The 20,639-nt window shown below is 42.9% G+C and overlaps 1 long non-coding RNA gene across 1 annotated transcript; it reads right to left on the bottom strand.

The window, feature by feature from the left end:
- Nucleotides 1-14,323: 14,323 nt before the first annotated feature.
- Nucleotides 14,324-15,549, bottom strand: LOC119352514. Its single transcript, XR_005170187.1, has 2 exons — nt 15,321-15,549; nt 14,324-15,135 (listed from the first exon to the last, which is right to left on the bottom strand). It is a non-coding gene; the product is annotated as an uncharacterized LOC119352514 (long non-coding RNA).
- Between the last annotated feature and the right edge of the window lie 5,090 nt (nt 15,550-20,639).

Raw genomic sequence — 20,639 nt, 5'->3', positions numbered from 1 at the left:
TGTTAAAATTATAAAACAATTGCTTCATAAAATCAGAAAATGTTAGCATATTTCAAAAAATGTTCTCGTTTCAAAATTTTGTTCACAAAATCGAAATGTGTTCTATTTTTTAAAAGATTGTCTGTGTTACCAAAAAATGTTCACACATTCAAAATATTTTAGTGTATTTAGAAAGTTCTTGCATTTCAAAAAATGTTCATGTTTTCTTCAGGTTTTCATAAAAATGTTCAGAGTTTCAAATTTTGTTCACAATTTCAATAAATGTTCTAGATTTCAAAAACTGTTCATGCTTTCAAAAAACTTATTGTTTAAAAATTTGTTTGTGTTTTCAAAAAACTGTTTGGAATGTTAATTTTTGTTCTCATTTTTAAAAATTGGGTTTAGAATTTCAAATTTTGTTCTAATTATTCAATGTTTGTTTGTGTTTTCCCAAAAAAATGTTCTCATTTTCCAAAATTGTTCATAGATCAAAAGCTGTTCATAGGTATAAAAGTTATTTGCGAATTAAAAAATGTTCGTGTTTTCTAATTTTGTTTAGAATTTCGAATTTTTTTTCTTTTTCTGAAAAAAAATTCACAAATCAAATAATGTTCGGGATTTCACGATTTTCAAAAAATGGTTTGAATTACAAAATATTGTCGTTTTCAGAACAAAATTTGGCATTTTATTGTTTTCCTAAACTTTCTTCAGATTTTCATAAAATGTTCAGAGTTTTAAACTTATTGTTCACAATTTTAATAAATTTTCTAAATTTCAAAAATTGATCACATTTTAAAAAAAAATTACGGTTCCAACATTTGTTTCTTTTTTAATTTTTTTTTTTGGAATTTTAGCTTTTGTTCTCTTTTTTGGATTTTTTTTACAATTTCAAAATTTGTTTTAGTTTTTCAAAGTTTGTTTGTGTTTACCAATAAAAATGTTCTCATTTTTCTATAATTGTTCATAGATCAAAATCTGTTCATACATATATGTTTGCAAATCAAAATATGTTTGCAAAGTAAAAAATATGTTCGTGTTTTCTCATTTTGTTTAGAATTTCGAAAATTGTTTCCTTTTTGTGAAAAAAATTCACAAATCAAATAATGTTCAGGATTTCACGATTTTCAAAAAATATGCGGAATAAAAATATATTTGGAACTACAAAAATATTATCGTTTTCCGAACAAAATTGTCAATTGTTTTCCTAAATTTTCAAGAAACGTTCGAAATTTTGTAAAGATTGTTTTTAGGGTGCCGCTTTAGTGAGATTAAGAAACAAATCGTGCTTCGCTTATAGCATAAACTGCCGTGGCTAGTTGCACACGTTGTGAATCAAAAGTTGCGAGTTCGATACCTGTCAGCGCCTAGTTGTTTTTTTATGTCACGCTCTCTTTCGTTTCCTGTTTGTGGGCCGGGCCAGTCGTGGGTCACGCTGTGCGGCAGCGCGCTATTGGACGCAAAGAGCGTCCAATAGGTGCTCTCACTGGATCCAGAGTCTAAGGAAACAATCCCAGCTAGATTCAAATTTGGACGTGTTGAGCGGGCGGCCGTTGGCCAGCTAGCGATCTGTGACAGCCTTTTTTATTAGGAAAGATTATGTCTTCCTGCTACTTTAGAAAAGTTTGTGTCCGTTTTAGAAATCTTAAACGCACTTAATCTCACCTGGTCCCCACAGTGTTGCTTGCATGCATCCATGTGACCACATGGTCCAACTAGTTTGCATGCATAAGAGTTTGCTCGACGCCTTTGTTCTGCTCTGGTTTTTTTCCTTTTATTTTTTCTTTGGTTCCTTTTGTTTTTCAACTGTTTTCTTGGGGTTTTTTCATTTTCTTCGTATAACTTATGTTTTCTTTTGTTATTCATAGTTTTTTTCCCTCAATTTTCATGGTTTTTTTTATTCTCTTTCTCTTTCTTGGTTTTCACAAGTTTTTTCTTTTATTGTTCTTCGGTTTTATTTGTTTATTTCTTTGGTTATCATCGATTTTATTTTGTTTTGTTCATTTCTCTTTCTTTTCACCGGTTTTCATTGGCTTTGGGACCATTTTTATTGACTTTTTTGTTTCCTACATGTTGTTTGTATCGTTGTTCCTTGGTTTTCTATGTACATGTGAGACATTTTTTGAGACATCATTTTTAAAATACACGATTCATTTTTTTTGTAATGACACATACATTTTTTTGAAACGTATGAACATTTTGAAAATGTCACGAGATGTTTTTTGTATGCTATCAACATTTTTCATATACATTTGAAACATTTATTTTATATATGTCTAAATTTTTATAATATCACACAATATTTTTGAAACACGTCATATTTTTAAAATGTTAAAACAATTATATACTATCAAAAGTTTTTATTTTGAATTAAGTTAATTTTTTTACATTGTGTTAAGATATTAAAAATTCAATTTGTAAATTTTGTTTGTAAAAAAACCGGAAAGACGAACTTACCGGTAACCGACCTAGGCCGGCCCATTTGCGAAGCCCTGACGCGAGCGGTCGCTCCAACTCACGCCAGGCGATTGTCTCAAAAAGAAAAACTCGCGTCAGGCGATGTATGACCCTTCCCTAAAAAAAAGGCGATGTATGACCCACACCAAACAGCGAGCGAGCAAGCAAACACTCTGTTCTTCCTCCTCTCCTCCCGTAGGAGGAAAAGAAAAAGAAAGGAGAAAATCTGGCGCCGAGCTTTTTGCTTGGTTTCTTGCCTTGATCCAGTCCTTCGCTTCCTCGTCGTCCGTGTCCCGCCGCCGCCGGCGTCATCCATCAAGACTGTTGCCGCCGCTCCGCAGTATCTGCTGCTCAGCTCCAGCTCCAAGCTAGGTAAATGTGATGCCTCAAGACCGGAGTTTCAGATGCCTTCCATGTTTCTGAGTGTTGTCGGATGATTCGTTTTGGTTCGTTGCATCTTGTGCATTGCATCATGTCATCATGTCATAAGTCTTTTGCATCTCAACTAAATAATTTGTATGGATCTTCGGTCCATTTAAATCGAGGGAATTCACATGGTGATTCTCTTTACAACATATCCTCTTGATATTTAGAGAGCTATAGTAATATTTCAATTATTTGAATTTACCGCCAACACACTCATTATATAAATCCCTTGGGTTTTTTTGCTTCAAGTTTCACCTCCAAACCTTGGCAGTAGTTCTTTCTCCATTTATCGAGGTTCCTCCAAAAACCCTCAACATTTTTGTGCACCCCTTTAGCCTAGCCTCCATTCAAACTCTTTTGGCTCAAGTCAAATAAGTTTGAATTTAAATTCTCCTAACTTGTCGGAACTATTTTTGTTGAGGTGGAAATATTCCATAAATCCATACGAAAATGTTCCATAATTTTGTTCTTCTCCATGGCCTCTTCTCTTAATTATTTTTGGCCTATCTATTTTGCTGAAAAGAGAGATTGAGAGAGAGAGAGCCCAGCAGGCCCAAACCTCCCTAGGCGCAGCCTTCCCTCTCCCTGGGCCGGCCTCCCTAAGGCCCAGTCATCTTCCCCCGTAACCCTAGGCCTCCCGCTCGATCCCCTGCACCCTCTCCCTCGTTTCCCTCCCTCGCGCCGCCAGGAGAGAAAGGGCACCGCGCTCGACCCCTCCTCTCGCCCGTGACCCTTCTCTTCCTCGACCCCCATCTCTCCCTCTCGACCAGGCCCCGCCACCAGGAACGACTGCTCCGCCGCCCTGCGCGCGAGTCCCACGCCTTGGTCTTCTTCCCCGCCTCCTTGCCATGGCCACGTACTCCTCAAGCCAGGGGACGAGCCCCCGTGCCCGATCCCCCCAGCGCTGCGGCGACGACCGAGCCGTCCCCGGCGAAGCCCTTCTCCTCCGCCTCTCTACGCCTCCTCGCGCGCGCCGTGACCCCCCCTCAGGGCCAGCCTCACCGCCTCTGCTTCGTCGTGCAGCACCATCCACCAGGCCGCCGCATCACCAGGAGCTCTTCTTGCCCCGTGCGCCGCTGGCCGTCCATGGTCGCAACCCCGTGTGCTCCGCCGCCCTGCGCCTCCGCCTCACCGGACCTGCTCCATCCTCCGCTGCTGCCGTGAGCCCACCATGGCGCTGCTGCTGGGCTTGCCTCCCGCTGGCCCCTGCTGATGCCATGGCCGCCTCGTCAGCAGTTTGCCTCCGCCTCTCCTGCTACCCCGTCCGGTCTAGCCTCGGCTCCGCTAGCCCCCCTGCATCGCTTCCTCACCAGGAGCTGAGCTCCATCCAGTTCGGCGCCACTCCCTGTACAAGTTCAATTGCATCGGTTCGCCTAGGTTGGTCGTCCTCTGCTCATAGCTCCATCCATGGCAGCCTCTGTTCGTTGACCACCGAGACCCGAGGCCCTTTTGTGTTGCTTCGCTTTGGATGCGCCAAGATCCTCTCCGACAAGTGTACGACTACATGGTGACTCGTGTGTACCACTACCGTCGCCCCGAAGACGTTGGAGTCATCAAGTACCCCTCCGAATGAACGTGAACGACTACCATCGCAAGAACGGGACCGGCGGGTCCGAAGACCCCAAGTACCACGACAACCCCGAAGGGAGCCGAGTTCGTCAAGTTCACCTTCGAAACGGGTACCACTACCGACGGCTAAGACCCTGGATTCGACAAATTCCTCACGGTGACCCTGAACATCTACGGGACATGCACGACTTCGAACCGTGTACCACATCGAACATGTACGGCTACACGATGAACCGCCAAGACCCTGAACGACTACCGCCGCCGAAGTCCGCGAGTACAACTACTTCCACAACACGTCGTGTACGACTGCCATCGCTTGGGTTTGACAAGACTCCGAGTACCACTACGCCCCATCGAACCCAAACCGTCTCGTTTGCACGCTTCGAAGGTATAACCGCCGAGACGACCTTCCGAGAATGAATGCATGTTGTTTGAGATGCCCGTGCTTGCTCCATGCCCGAATTGTCGGTGCACGTTGCCCCTCTTTTGCCTTATCACCGTCGTCGACTCATGGGACACCCGATATCCGGGAGTGCCCCACCATCTTTTGCATGCACCCGCACACTTCTCCTTTGCATCGGTATCTCAATCGAGTTACTGGAACTGGAACGTTGCAGTGGCACCGTTTTCGTTATCGTCGCCGTGGCACCCCTTTTGTTTCCGCCACGATGTCAAATGCCTCATCTCTTATCCTGTCAACTTTTAATAAAACTTGCATAAAACTTGAACATGTCATCCACATCATGTTAACAACATTTGAATGCTTAAAATTGTTGTTTGCATTAATTTACTAAAGCATATGGGGATTTACCGGATTTTTTGTTTGCTATATCCGGCCCCATTTAAATTGTTTAGATAGATAATCCCTTTATGTTTCACCTCTTGACATGCTTAACAACATTTAATATTGTTGGGTACATAAACGAGATTGAACTAAATAACTTGAATGTGGTGTTTCGTCAATGTGCAACGGAGTTGCATATTGAGCTCCACTTAATTTGTAGGGCTGTTTGTGCACTTTGCCATGTCATGCCTCATTAAACCGGACATGCATCATACTTGTTTGCGCATCGTGTCATGCTTATGTGGTGGTTGTTTACTATGTTGTTTGCTTCTTTCTGGTGTTGCTTCTTTGGGTTGGTTCCGATAACGTTGTGTTTGTGAGGATCCGTTCGACTACGTCCGTTTGTCTTCTTCATGGACTCGTTTTCTTCCTTGCGGGATTTCACGCAAGATGATCATACCCTCGAAATCACTTCTATCTTTGCTTGCTAGATGCTCGCTTTTTTGCTATGCCTATGCTGCGATACCTACCAGTTGCTTATCATGCCACCCATATTGTTGAACCAAGCCTCTAACCCACCTTGTCCTAGCAAACCGTTGTTTGGCTATGTTACCGCTTTGCTCAGCCCCTCTTATAGCGTTGTTAGTTGCAGGTGAAGATTGAAGTTTGTTCCTTGTTGGAACATGGAGATGTTGTTCCTTGTTGGAACATGTTTACTTGTTGGGATATCACAATATCTCTTATTTAATTTAATGCATCTATATACTTGGTAAAGGATGGAAGACTCGGTCTTATGCCTGGTGTTTTGTTTCACTCTTGCCGCCCTAGTTTCCGTCATATCGGTGTTATGTTTCTGGATTTTGCGTTCCTTACGCGGTTGGGTGATAATGGGAACCCCTTGACAGTTCGCCTTGAATAAAACTTCTCCAGCAATGCCCAACATTGGTTTTAACATTCGCCACCTAGCCTTTTCTTTCCCTTGGGTCGGCCAGCCCAAGGGTCATCTTTATTTTAACCCCCCCGGGCCAGTGCTTCTCTGAGTGTTGGTCCGAACTGAGCTGCCTGCGGGGCCACCTCGGGGCAACTTGAGGTTTGATTTTACTCGTAGCTAGTCTCATTTGAGTGTGCCCTGAGAACGAGATATGTGCAGCTCCTATCGGGATTTGTTGGCACATTCGGGCGGTGTTGCTGGATTGGTTTTAACTTGTCGAAGTGTCTTGTAGAACCGGGATACCGAGCCTGATCGGAACGTCTCGGGAGAAGGTCTATTCCTTCGTTGACCGTGAGAGCTTGTCATGGGCTAAGTTGGGACCCCCTGCAGGGATTGAACTTTCGAAAGCCGTGCCCGCGGTTATGGGCAGATGGGAATTTGTTAATGTCCGGTTGTAGAAAACCTGAAGTTGACCTTAATTAAAATACATCAACCGCGTGTGTAACCGTGATGGTCTCTTCTCGGAGGAGTCCGGGAAGTGAACACGGTGTTGGAGTAATGCTTGACGTAGGTTGTTATAGGATCTCTTCTTGATCATAGTTTTTCGCTCGTGCCTTGCCTTCTCTTCTCGCTCTCATTTGCGTATGTTAGCCACCATATATGCTAGTCGCTTGCTGCAGCTCCACCTCATACCTTTTACCTTACCCATAAGCTTAAATAGTCTTGATCGCGAGGGTGCGAGATTGCTGAGTCCCCGTGGCTCACAGATACTTCCAAAACCAGCTTGCAGGTGCCGTTGAACCGTGCAGATGACGCAACCAAGCTCAAGGAGGAGCTCGATGAAGATCTTGCCCTTTGTGTTGTTTCGTTCTATTTGATCAGTAGTGGAGCCCAGTTGGGGTCGATCGGGGATCTGTGTAGCATTTGGGGTAGTCTTCTTATATTTTGGTTCCGTAGTCGGACCTTGATTGTATCTGGATGATGTAATGCTTTAATTCATGTAATTGTGTGAAGTGGCGATTGTAAGCCAACTATGTATCTCTTTCCCTTATGTATTACATGGGTTGTGTGAAGATTACCTCACTTATGAAATTGCTTTCAATGCGGTTATGCCTCTAAGTCGTGCTTCGACACGTGGGAGATATAGCCGCATCGAGGGCGTTACAGTAAAGGAACCCCCGTCTCCTGCTGCCCGCAGATCGTCTCACGGGACTTCTCTTCCTCACCGAATCGTCTCCTGTGAAGCTGCAGGTACTATACTTGGGTTCCGCTGCTCGATTCGTCACCCAGGCCAGGCTTAGGTACTTCCTCCCCTCCCAGATTTATCAGTTTACAGACTTCCTGTATTGACCAGTAGTGTAGTGTAGTACTGTAGTATTCTCCCCCTTCTTGCTAATCAACGGCGGACCCCATCACTTCACTCTACTTAATTTTCCAACACCTCTAATTGCATTTTTAATCAGACGACCGGGCCTTTCTTTCTCTCATTAACCTTTTGTTAGCCCTGGCACCATACTACTTGCTCTAGTTACTAGACTGGTAATTTCCTTCTCCATTTTTACAGGTGCAAACTCATACAGAGGCATGCCTTTAAGCTTCAAAGCTTCCACCAGCAAGGATGGCTCCAATGCTCCAATATTTCTCGGGTTTATATGCTTTGACGGGGAGATATTCGTATGCGCTACTGATGTGGAATCAGCCCCTTTGCATCGGCAAGATGATGTCGTGATATAGGACGTTCCTGCAAGAATGAGTTGTCTCTTGCACATTGTCCATGTGCACTCAAGTGGTTCATCAGCCATGGATCAACTGTATGTGAGATGGGAAAGTAGTGGCTGCACCCAAGTTTGGTGCACCCACGCAATGAAAAGTAAAAAAAAAAATTAAAAAATTCTGAAACTTCGTGGCATTGATTACGAGCAAATGTTTTACAAGGTTGCAAAGTTTGGTCGCCAAATCAAATGATCTCCACAAAAATTTGCCATTGCCAGCACGTAAAACATTTGGTCATAAGCGAAGTTGCAAAGTTTCAGATTTTTTTATTTGTTTTGCTTAGTTTTCAATCGTGGTTCAATCCTCACGGTACACATGTGGTGTTCTCTCGGAGGCACAATGAAGAACCACCAGTTAGCCCAAGTAATAATTCTGTAGAGCATAGTGTTGTGGCTGCAAGGACACATGCAAGGCGTAGTTTGGGGGGGGTACTGGAGTTTTTATTGCTACTGCCCTAGGTTTTGTTCTTCTTGCATGGTTTGTTGCTCCACATGTTGGCAAGGTATCTACCCCTCAAAGCTTCACTCCTATTTTCTGTGTTTGATGTGGCATTCGAAAGTTAAAACTTGATGCCACTCTTTTGGACAGGATCGTTCAAAATTCTTCTTATTTTAGTTCACAAGCTCAGATAGACAAACCTTATATTTGTGTTCAACATAATAGTGGAGATAATGTAAAAAACTGGCAACACGGCCCTAACTATGTTATTGTTGACTCCTATGAAATGTATGGATATGGTGACATGCTTTAAGAATTTTTGTTAATCATTTGCAGTAGACTCGATCTTAGCATCTAAACTTTGTGCAATTGTGCAGCAAACTTCTGGAAATTCAAAGAAAAGATGGTGTAAAAAAACCTATATTGGATGATAATCAAGTTGCTCACGTTCTGGACTACTTTGTTCCCTTCATCAGCCTGATTACTCAATTTCTTGTCTCTTTTACCAGTCAGATAATCAAATGGAGGAATTGTGCCAACATCAAGGTCAATTAATTTGCTTTACACATGTGCATTATGAATGGAACATTGCTAACTACCTGCTGATGTCAAGCCCCATCTCAGTTGCTAAGTATTAACGATTAGCACCCCAACACTGCTGGAGCTACTGTTTTTTCTTCATGTTTTGTGTATGGGTATAGCAGCCTTATTGAATATACTGTAGCTGGTAATAGCATCTTCAAATTTGTACAGTTTGCCAGCATATTGGTTACAGTAATTTCCTCCTGTAAAAATAACCCTGAGTAATATGTATGAACTCGTGACTAAATGAGCTTGACAAACTGCTACCATTGGCTGGAGCAGCAATTCGGAGTATTGCAGTGTATATTTCCTTCTAATAGCTCGTTGGTTTGACTAGAATTTTGATAAAACAGTAGCAATTCTTCTTGTAAAATATGACTATCAAGATGTGTATAGTTCACTAAGTTGACAATCAGTAGGAAATTCTACCAAGATAATTAACTTATTGTCAGGGTACTCTGCTTTCAGAGGTATGTAGTAAATATTGGCTCTTTGCTGTTGAAATGGACAATCTGAAATACAGGTGAAAGCTTTCTTCTTCTGTAGCATGAAATGAAAGTTAATATCTTTTTTATTATGTTTTAAAAATTGCAATAGGTGGGAGATGGATGTGAAGTTGAGCCAGGTGACAAGAGGGGCACTGTAAAATTTGTTGGCCAAGCTGAATCCCTTGGACATGGATTTTGGGTTGGAGTGCAATACAATGAGCCACTTGGAAAGCACGATGGCACATGTATGTTCATTCTCAAACTATGAAAGTGATGAATAGTTGATCTTTGAAGCAATAGCTCCTTGAAACATTTTTCTTTGATTTCTCGGATGCTGCAGGGTGAAAGGCGTCCGCTTCTATGTGTGCCCTCAAGGGCATGGAGCAATTGTCCAGCCAGAGAAAGTAAAGGTATCTGTCCTTGCTACATGACATACAATGCTTACGACCTGGCAACTGGTGCCATAATTTTGGCTGGATGGGTATTATTGCCGTGGCTGAACTTGAACAGTGCTTCCTCAAATAATTGAATTTCATATATATCCTCTAGGCTTTGTTCCCTTAAAACAAATTGCGCCTTAAAACAAATGGTGCTTGATCACGATGGCGGTTTGGTTGCAATGGCAAGTTGGCAACAGCATGTTTCAGTGCACGTTAGGATGGTTTGCATGATATGCTATTATGATTGCAACGTCGGGCTTGTTGGATTGTCATGACGTTTCAATTGATGTATTGGAAGGGTTACAGAGGGGCAATTTATTCTAGCCTGCAGCAGAAACCTACCTTACATTATATAAGCAACTTAAGCCAGAGCTAAAAGCATGTGCCCCTAGTAAGATGATTGTGAACATGCATAAAGTACCAGTAGTATTTGTTATTATGGTGGAAAAAAGAACTTGTCCTTCTGCAGCGTGTCAAACTTTAGTCAGCAAAGGGAGAAGGAGTTGGGCTTCGACTGACTAGCAGAACTTTACTAGTCATTCTCCACCTAAGAAGCAAGCAAAGTTACTAGTCATTCTCAACCTAAGAATGTCCATGCCCTCATTTTCCTGGGTGTTCAAAATGTCATGTAAACCTTTAAGCAGTCCTGAGTCATGGTCCCATTTTTATTTTGTGCTGTGTAAATGCTCTGAAGTGTGCCTTGGAATCCGATATGTGTGTGGTCTTTAATCAGGAACATCATATCTTCCTTATTTTTTCCTAGGCTCCTTTGTCTAATACGTTATCTTTTGAAATCCGTTCCCTACATAATTTTCCTCATTCTCTTTCTCTGTTTTAGCTGGGAGCTAGATGTCTGCGTGTGTGTCTTCCGTTTCTGTCATCTGTTCTCTCTCCTCCCTATCGGGCTGTCCAGTCATTTGCTGATTGTGTTGGCCTGTTCAAAATAGCATTGGATGTTTTCCATTGGGTCTTAATGATCAAAACCATTAGCATGTTTTTCCCCATTAGCCCCGGGCCGTCAGTTTGTCAAGCCTTTTTTGGGTCTGGGGGACATGGGAGTTTTTCCACTGAGAGAATCAATGGAAAAGATGACAAGAATCTGGACGGAGGCATTTTTTACACACATGTACACATGCCAGAAACTGGACAAAAATTCGACTGTTACTCAAAGGAAAAATAGCTGACTGTTGATTAGGCACTCCCATTTAGTTGAAAGCATCAGAGAAGCTTCCTTGACCAACATGGTAAATCAAGAAAACAGCAGTAGCAGCCACAACAACAGGAGCTGAACATGCAACAGCAATCCGGGGATGCATGCCCAGGCCAGATGGAAACTAAGTTCCTAGTCATGAACCATATAACAAGCTACACCAAGAAGTGTATAACAACTACTCCCTCTGTAAAGAAATATAAGAGCGTTTAGATCATTAAAGTAGTGATCTAAACACTCTTATATTTCTTTACGGACCGAGTAGCTCATAAGGGCCACCATCACTCATCAACAGATGCAACTCCCAAATTGAACAATAGCCCCAGAAATAACATTTACTATATTTATCCTTCTTGGTACCCTTCCAAGAATAGCACATTCATTGGATTAGGTCCTGTGCCGCACATTCGTGGCTCTAGTGATTCAACGTGTTCCGCTGTGATTTGGCAATAGTGCCCCTTCAATCTTGTAAGTCCTTGCCTTGGTAAGATGATTCATTATGTGTTATCTTATTCTACAGCATTATTTAACAGTGTACTATATGTCACCCTTTGCCACCATGATACTAGCTCTACCAGCAATATTGCTCGAAGGAGGCGTTGTAATCAACTTGTTCTACACTCACGACCCCATCTTTTCTATGCTGATTATCATCCTCGGCTCAGGGGTGCTCAACTTCTCCATCTTCGACGTGATCTGTTCAACCACAGGGTGCCCTTCAATGTTACTGGCAATCTTCAAGTAAGATCATCCTGGACTATGTTTCCTTCTCTCCAACTTTGACTTGGTTTACTCTGGATGAACCATATGTGATGACAATAATGACCACCACTACATGCTTCTGTTTATGTTATCGTTTGTGATAAACTCCTTTTTGGAGTGGAGAGTAATGTGTAACCCTATTTTCTGCAGAAGCTGAATTCCAAGTTTCCCCAGATGGTGTCTTGTGTCAACTTCATACGATCTTCCATCAAAGCTTACGGTGCAATCTGCATGCTCAAAGCGAAGCCATTGATCAAGTCGAGTCCAAGGACCATTGGAAGAGGATTTCCCCCATGCCATTTGGCGTTCTACAAGAACATTGTGCTCGGAAATGACACTCCGGCCTCCTTCACTCCTGCAACCACATGTACCATGGCATCATCGTGCGCTTCTTACTACCACATGTTTCCTGTAAAAAATACTCCCTCCATTCCAAATTACTCGTCGCAGAAATGGATGTATCTAGAACTAAAATACATCTAAATACATCCATACCTGCGACAAGTAATTCGGAACGGAGGAAGTAAGTAGTAGGGTTGTGGTGTTGCTGCCTATAACATCTTTTCTGATTCAGTGTGATGCATTTGTTCTGCAGTGGTTAGTTTGGAGCAAGCATTTTGAGTGGTGGGATACTGACAGTGCTTAGTTCCAACAGTTTTGGTTTCTATTCTACCATGGTTGGCTGCCTCGCCATGTGTACGAATTCCATATTGGCAGAGTCCTTCTTCATGGGTGCACATTTGACAGGTACATGCACTGGTGCTTTAGCGGCTGGTGTGGTCTGGCATATACAATGTTAAAGCATTTTATAGGATCGTCTTTCTTTCTAAAATTATTAGTTTCCTTTCGAGTTCGAGGGTCAAAAGATTTAGTTATTGCTGTAATGTTACTGCCAAATTCAATCTTTTAATCTCTTGACTCGGTAAGATAATTTATTATGTGTTTTTCTTATCTGCAACATTAACATGGCACCCTTTGCCGCCATGATACTGACTCTGCATACATGACTTGATCTTGTCTGTGCTGATTATCATCCTAGACTCAGGGGTGCTTGCCTTTGGCCTTAACTTGTCCATCTTCCACGTGATCCAATCAACCACCGCAGTGAAGTTGAATGTTGCTGGCAACCATAAAGTAAGACCGACCATTCTGGACTATGTTTTCTGCCCTCTACGTTTCTCCTCTATTTCTTTCTAAAAACCGATCCTCAATGAATGCAATTTGGTGCGCAATCATGCTCGTCGGCTGTACTTTCTCCCAACAGCCCCCGAGGAGCCAAGGAACGAAACCTTGGCCACTTCCCATAGTTAGCTATATAAGCAGGAATGTAAAGTAAACCTAGAATGACAAATACGTTATGTGATTTGACTATGCCGGTTTTGAAATGTACAACAACCTATAACTGAGAGGATCCGTGTATTTTGGACCTCACTTACTCCAAAAGTCTGTGCAGACTTGGTAGAAATTAACAAGTGACACTCATTGTATGTACACTGCTTGGAAAAATAGCGAAAAAGAAGTAAGAGGATGAGCTGGATAAGGCTAGCCATAGTGGGGGTAACTTAGGTAGTAACTTAACACATCCCAAGACAATTTTGCTTATGTGGCAAGTATTTAATGAGGAGAGAGGTGTTTGGAGTAACATAATATGTTACTGTAACATAGCGATTCCCGAGGTAAAATGAGTCTATAAGGCAATAAATGGAACAATCTATGACACTACTACTAAGATACTTTACACTATGGAGATAGTAACTTAGACTAGTGTCATATGCATGACACTAGTATAAGTTACTCCCCACTATGACCAGCCTAACAGAACGAGACATCGAGAGAACTTCATCAGTGAACAGAGCATGCCTCCGCTTTTGTCCTGGTTGAGAGATTTTTAATTTTTATTTTTGCCCCACTGTTGTTTGGGCACTTTAGTTGTGTGGATTTGGTAGAGGATGCTGCCTTCACCACCTGTGCCGGCGCGATGGTCATTAGGTGGGTGGTGCGGACAGGTCACGACCTGACAAGCAGCACGGACATTGAGTGATGTTTCCATTAGATACATCCGTATCTAGGCAAATCTCTTATGTGACGGAGGGAGTAATACAATGGCAGTTTACTCCTGTCACCAACCTCTTATGTGAAAAGGAAACACTATGCGACTACAGTTGCAGAATCTATCTGGATTGCATCCCAACTTGTTAATTGATTGTCAATTATTTTGTTTGGGCTGTGACTTGCAAACTCGAGACCATCCTAACAGTGGGGGACTCGACACTGGACCCTCTAACTTGTATTTCTTCCCTGGGTAAGCACACGATCTACCATCCCTGGAGGACACCCTTCACAAGCAATGCATCAATGGTACCAGGTGGGAGATTAAATGCAGGACATCCCAATCTTACATACTTCTATTAAGCAGATGAGCCGAATATTTGCAATGGTGCCAGTACAAGCAAACTTGGCTTTCAAGGCTATTTCCTGAATATTTCACACAACACGACTGCTCATTAACACATTAGAGTCAAATAATATAATATAGACTTCATACATACTACTTGCCGACATACAAAATATAGAGTCGATACATGCCACTTGGCAACATACAAAATAATATATATAGTTGATACATGCTACTTGCCGACATACAATTACCACTCCTGATTACAGATAGCACACTACACCTGGGTAGCGTATCCCTCCAGCAACATCTCCATCTTGTCTCTCACAACCCGGGACCATGCAACGGTAATCTTCACCTCAGAACCACAGATGAAACAGCTATCCTGACTAATGTTGCACCACTTGGAAGGGAAGTGGACAAGATCAGAGATAGAACCAGAATCAACATAGGCTGTTACCTCAACAGTCACTCCTTTTTCAAACTCTACTGAAATGGCGTTTCTTGACAAAGGAACATAACCATCCAAAACTACTTGGTCTTCTCTAGTAATTTTTTTAGTAGAATCAAACAGCACAACCCTCTCACGGCCAGAAACAATACAAGCAGCCTGACCCCCAGAGCTAAAAGGGAACTCCCCTCCAACAACACGAACGGACAATACAGTGAGCTGGACCGTCGTAGGAAAAACCTCAAACCTCAACTCTGCAGTACAGAATGGGCTATCGAAGAGTAAAGGTTGCTCACCGCCGCCGTCTGCTTCTTTATACCGCTTGCTAACACACATCAACTGTGTATCATTGCGCTCATCATCTCCATCACGTACTTTTAGTTCAACTTCAAAGTCAACATAATCCCCAACTAGAATTGCATGAGACGGGCCAGTCAAGCGCAGATAAGAGTCCTGCAATCATTAGATTAAACCATCATTATAGTGTTTGGCTGAAGAGGCAGAAAAATAGTACTTAAACGACCTAGAGGACAAAGAAGTATATATATTACTTAAAATAAACAGAGGACAAAAAAGTATATATTACTTAAAAGAAGAAGAGGACAATGAAGAGAAAGTGAATATACAACAGTACATACATGTCGAGAGAGTAATTGACCCCTGATCCTCGACCGAGAGAAGAGAAGGTTGCGGTTGCGGTCTACGGTGTCTCGGGCAGCAACCACACCATAAACAGAGAGTGGCCACTTCAGCTGCTCCGTTAGTCCAACAAGTTTGAATGAGTAGATTTGCAACGTTCTTTCAGTGACAGCGGCACGGGGCAGAAGGATACCGGGTGTGCAGTGCGTAAATTGGAGAGGACTTAATGTTGCTGCAACACAAATTAAACAAAGACCATCAGTTCACTTTCATTTTGAAATGCTTCAAGAGTTAGTAGTACAAAGAGATCTCAAGCAGATACCACTTCCCCCCTGTTTTGCTGAACCGTGTAAGTGTGAATACTTGCATTTACCCAGATATTCCTCAGTCCTTATACCACATTAAAGCTCTAATTCAATTTTAACACTTTCCTATACTATAAATATGACAATGTGAGTATCCTTGAGTTGCAGATTATTTCCTAATTTAACTGTGCCCAATTGTCCATACTCAATGGGTCTTACTTCACACTTTTTAATCAGACCAATACTATAAATAAATGACTTATTGCAGATTCAGTTTTATGTTGTAGCAAGTCCCATAGTTAACTTGCCGCTTACTGGAATTTAGTAGGTCGAGCCATATATTTATTATGGTACGGTCAGATCTTCAGTCTCATTTGCATCCCGTTTGTCCATCCGCACCTTATGACACACAGGCACCGTATCCGCCTGGGGTTTCCTTTTTTTTCTTTGTGGCGAATAACCTAGCAGCTTAGGGTTTCAACAGCGATTTGGCCGGGTTGGTGGGATGGTTATATACTCCCACCCAACAAGCAAGCTCAGTCCGGCCCGGTCTCTCTCCTCGGAGGGGCTGGCCCAAAAAGAACCTATTCTTCTCCTCCACAAGTAAGTATGGCCCAGTTCTCCGCTTGCCGGCCCGTCTATTAACATCCGTGCCCCTTATTTTTTTATTTTTTTGCCTCAAAAAGAAAAAAAATGCAGGTGCTTTCCTACTTTATCCAAAAATCAAACTTCGTAAAACAAGAAAAAATATCTCTTCTCTTCTATATTCATGTTGAATCGTCATGTAATTTACATAAGATTTGTTACCCCTAACACTACTACAAAACCAAACACAAGTGACTACTCATCACTAACTGGCCTATGACCACGCGTCAGTGATGAGGGTCATCACTCGAGGGACAACGCGGACGCGTCAATGATAAGCCTCTGCAGGACTTCCAAGACGGTTAACACAGACCGGCTAAAATTAGGTATGTATGTGTTATTGTCCTCCTCAACCGTAGCGAGGTCGATTGTTCATCACATACTACAGTCAAAATGTACCGTCAGTGCTGCTACTACTTTATTATCACTGGCTACCTCTAGTGGCTTGTCATTGATGTCTGTTCAAACTTCTTTCTCTTTTTTCCGCGGTGAGAAACATGTGAAATAGAGTATTGACGCATTCATGACTCCTCGATTACCATCACCATCGTCTGGCCACCGGTGTGTGGGTTCACGACGAGCATGCATTGAACCAGCGATGATTCCCACGACAACGACAGGTCGGCTCTCAATGTGCATTTCCATCACAAAGCACCTTTTCCCATGGCAAGAAAAATCTATTTAGTTGGCCTAACTAAACCAAAAATTTGAAGAAGAAATACGAAACTATAAGTAATCATGCATATAAGAGATCAAAGAAGACTCCAATAATATTCATGGATAAAAATTGATCATAAAATCAAAATTCATCGGATCCCAACAAACACACCGCAAAAGTCATTACATCAAATAGGTCTCCAAGAGACCATTGTATTGAGAATAAAAAAGAGAGAAAAATCCATCTAGCTACTGCCTATGGACCCGTAGGTCTATGATGGATTACTCATGCATCATCGGAGAGGCACCAATGAGGATGATGAACCCCCTCCGTGATGGTGTTAGATTGGATCTCATGGTTCTGGAACTTGCAGCGGCTGAAATTGTGTTTTGTCTGCTCCCTTAGGGTTTCTGAAATTTCTGAGAATTTATAGAGCGAAGAGGTTGTGCAGGAGACCCCCGTGGGCCCCACAATCCATCATGGTGCACCCTGGTGTCTTGTGGGCCCCATAGGCCTCCCCGGGTGCTTCCTTGGCTCCCAAGTTGTCTTCTTGGCCAAAAAAATCTTTAAAAAATTTCGCTGCATTTGGACTCTTGATACGTCTCCAACGTATCTATAATTTTTGATTGTTCCATGCTATTATATTATCAACCTTGGATGTTTTATATGCATTTATATGCTATTTTATATGATTTTTGGGACTAACCTATTAACCTAGAGTCCAGTGCCAGTTTCTGTTTTTTCCCTTGTTTTAGAGTATCGCAGAAAAGGAAAATCAAATGGAGTCCAATTGACCTGAAACTTCACGGAACTTATTTTTGGAAGAAAAGCAACCCGGGAGACTTGGAGTCCACGTCAAGGAAGCCTCGAGGAGGCCACGAGGTAGGGGGCGCGCCCACCCCCTCTGGGCCCCTCGTGGCTCCCCTGACGTACTTCTTCCTCCTATATATCTCCATATACCCTAAAACGATCGGGGAGCACAATATATCGGGAGTTCTGCCATCAGAAGCCTCCGTAGCCACCGAAAGCCAATCTAGACCCGTTCCGGCACCCTGCCGGAGGGGGAATCCCTCTCCGGTGACCATCTTCATCATCCCGGTGCTCTCCATGACGAGGAGGGAGTAGTTCTCCCTCGGGGCTGAGGGTATGTACCAGTAGCTATGTGTTTGATCTCTCTCTCTCTCGTGTTCTTGAGGTGATACGATCTTGATGTATTGCGAGCTTTGCTATTATAGTTGGATCTTATGATGTTTTCTCCCCCTCTACTCTCTTGTAATGGATTGAGTTTTCCCTTTGAAGTTATCTTATTGGATTGAGTTTTCCCTTTGAAGTTATCTTATCAGATTGAGTCTTTAAAGATTTGAGAACACTTGATGTATGTCTTGCCGTGCGTATCTGTGGTGACAATGGGATATCACGTGATTCACTTGATGTATGTTTTGGTGATCAACTTGCGGGTTCCGCCCATGAACTTATGCATAGGGTTTGGCACACGTTTTCGTCGTGATTCTCTGGTAGAAACTTTGGGGAACTCTTTGAGGTTCTATGTGTTGGTTGAATAGATGAATCTGAGATTGTGTGATGCATATCGTATAATCATGCCCACAGATACTTGAGGTGACATTGGAGTATCTAGGTGACATTAGGGTTTTGGTTGATTTGTGTCTTAATGTGTTATTCTAGTACGAACTCTAGGGCTGTTTGTGACACTTATAGGAATAGCCCAACAGATTGATTGGAAAGAATAACTTTGAGGTGGTTTCGTACCTTACCATAATCTCTTCATTTGTTCTCCGCTATTAGTGACTTTGGAGTGACTCTTTGTTGCATGTTGAGGGATAGTTATATGATCCAATTATGTTATTATTGTTGAGAGGACTTGCACTAGTGAAAGTATGAACCCTAGGCCTTGTTTCAACGCATTGCAATACCATTTACGCTCACTTTTTGTAGGGTTTCGTAGTAGTTTCAAAAAATTTCCTACGCACACGCAAAGATCATGGTGATGCATAGCAACGAGAGAGGGAGAGTGTGATCTACGTACCCTTGTAGATCGACAACGGAAGCACTAACTTGGTTGATGTAGTCGTACGTCTCCACGGCCCGACCGATCAAGCACCGAAACTACGGCACCTCCAAGTTCTAGCACACGTTCAGCTCGATGACGATCCCCGGACTCCGATCCAGCAAAGTGTCGGGGAAGAGTTCCGTCAGCACGACGGCATGGTGACGATCTTGATGTTCTACCACCGCAGGGCTTTGCCTAAGCACTGCTACAATATTATCGAGGACTATGGTGGAAGGGGGCACCGCACACGGCTAAGAATATGATCATGTGGATCAACTTGTGTCTCTAGGGGTGCCCCTTGCCTCCGTATATAAAGGCTCAAAGGGGGGCCGGCCGGCCAAGAGGAGGCGCTCCAGGAGGAGTCCTACTCCCTCCGGGAGTTGGACTCCCCCCTTTCCTAGTTGGAATAGGATTCGCGGAGGGGGGAAAAGAGGAGAGAGAGGAGGAAGGGGGGCCGGCCCCCTCTCCTTGTCCTATTCGGACCAAGGGGGGGGAGGGGCACGCGGCCCATCTATGGCCACCTCTCCTCTCTTCCACTAAGGCCCACTAAGGCCCATATACCTCCCGGGGGGTTCCGGTAACCTCCCGGTACTCCGGTAAAATCCCGATTTCACCCGGAACACTTCCGATATCCAAACATAGGCTTCCAATATATCAATCTTTATGTCTCAACCATTTCGAGACTCCTCGTCATGTCCGTGATCACATCCGGGACTCCGAACAAACTTCGGTACATCAAAATATATAAACTCATAATATATAACTGTCATCGTAACCTTAAGCGTGCAGACCCTACGGGTTCGAGAACAATGTAGACATGACCGAGACACGTCTCCGGTCAATAACCAATAGCGGAACCTGGATGCTCATATTGGCTCCTACATATTCTACGAAGATCTTTTATCGGTCAGGCCGCATGACAACATACGTTGTTCCCTTTGCCACCGGTATGTTACTTGCCCGAGATTCGATCGTCGGTATCCCATACCTAGTTCAATCTTGTTACCGGCAAGTCTCTTTACTCGTTCCGTAATACATCATCCCGCAACTAACTCATTAGTTGCAATGCTTGCAAGGCTTCAGTGATGTGCATTACCGAGAGGGCCCAGAGATACCTCTCCGACAATCGGAGTGACAAATCCTAATCTCGAAATACGCCAACCCAACATGTACCTTTGGAGACACCTGTAGAGCTCCTTTATAATCACCCAGTTACGTTGTGACGTTTGGTAGCACACAAAGTGTTCCTCCGGCAAACGGGAGTTGCATAATCTCATAGTCATAGGAACATGTATAAGTCATGAAGAAAGCAATAGCAACATACTAAACGATCGGGTGCTAAGCTAATGGAATGGGTCATGTCAATCAGATCATTCAACTAATGATGTGATCCCGTTAATCAAATGACAACTCTTTGTCCATGGTTAGGAAACATAACCATCTTTGATTAACGAGCTAGTCAAGTAGAGGCATACTAGTGACACTCTGTTTGTCTATGTATTCATACATGTATTATGTTTCCGGTTAATACAATTCTAGCATGAATAATAAACGTTTATCATGATATAAGGAAATAAATAATAACTTTATTATTGCCTCTAGGGCATATTTCCTTCACTTTTATCATTAGTTACATTGCTGT

The sequence above is a fragment of the Triticum dicoccoides genome, chromosome 2A, assembly GCF_002162155.2.
Source record: "Triticum dicoccoides isolate Atlit2015 ecotype Zavitan chromosome 2A, WEW_v2.0, whole genome shotgun sequence".
NCBI classification, from domain to species: domain Eukaryota; kingdom Viridiplantae; phylum Streptophyta; class Magnoliopsida; order Poales; family Poaceae; genus Triticum; species Triticum dicoccoides.
This window is presented reverse-complemented; position numbering and strand designations above follow the sequence as displayed.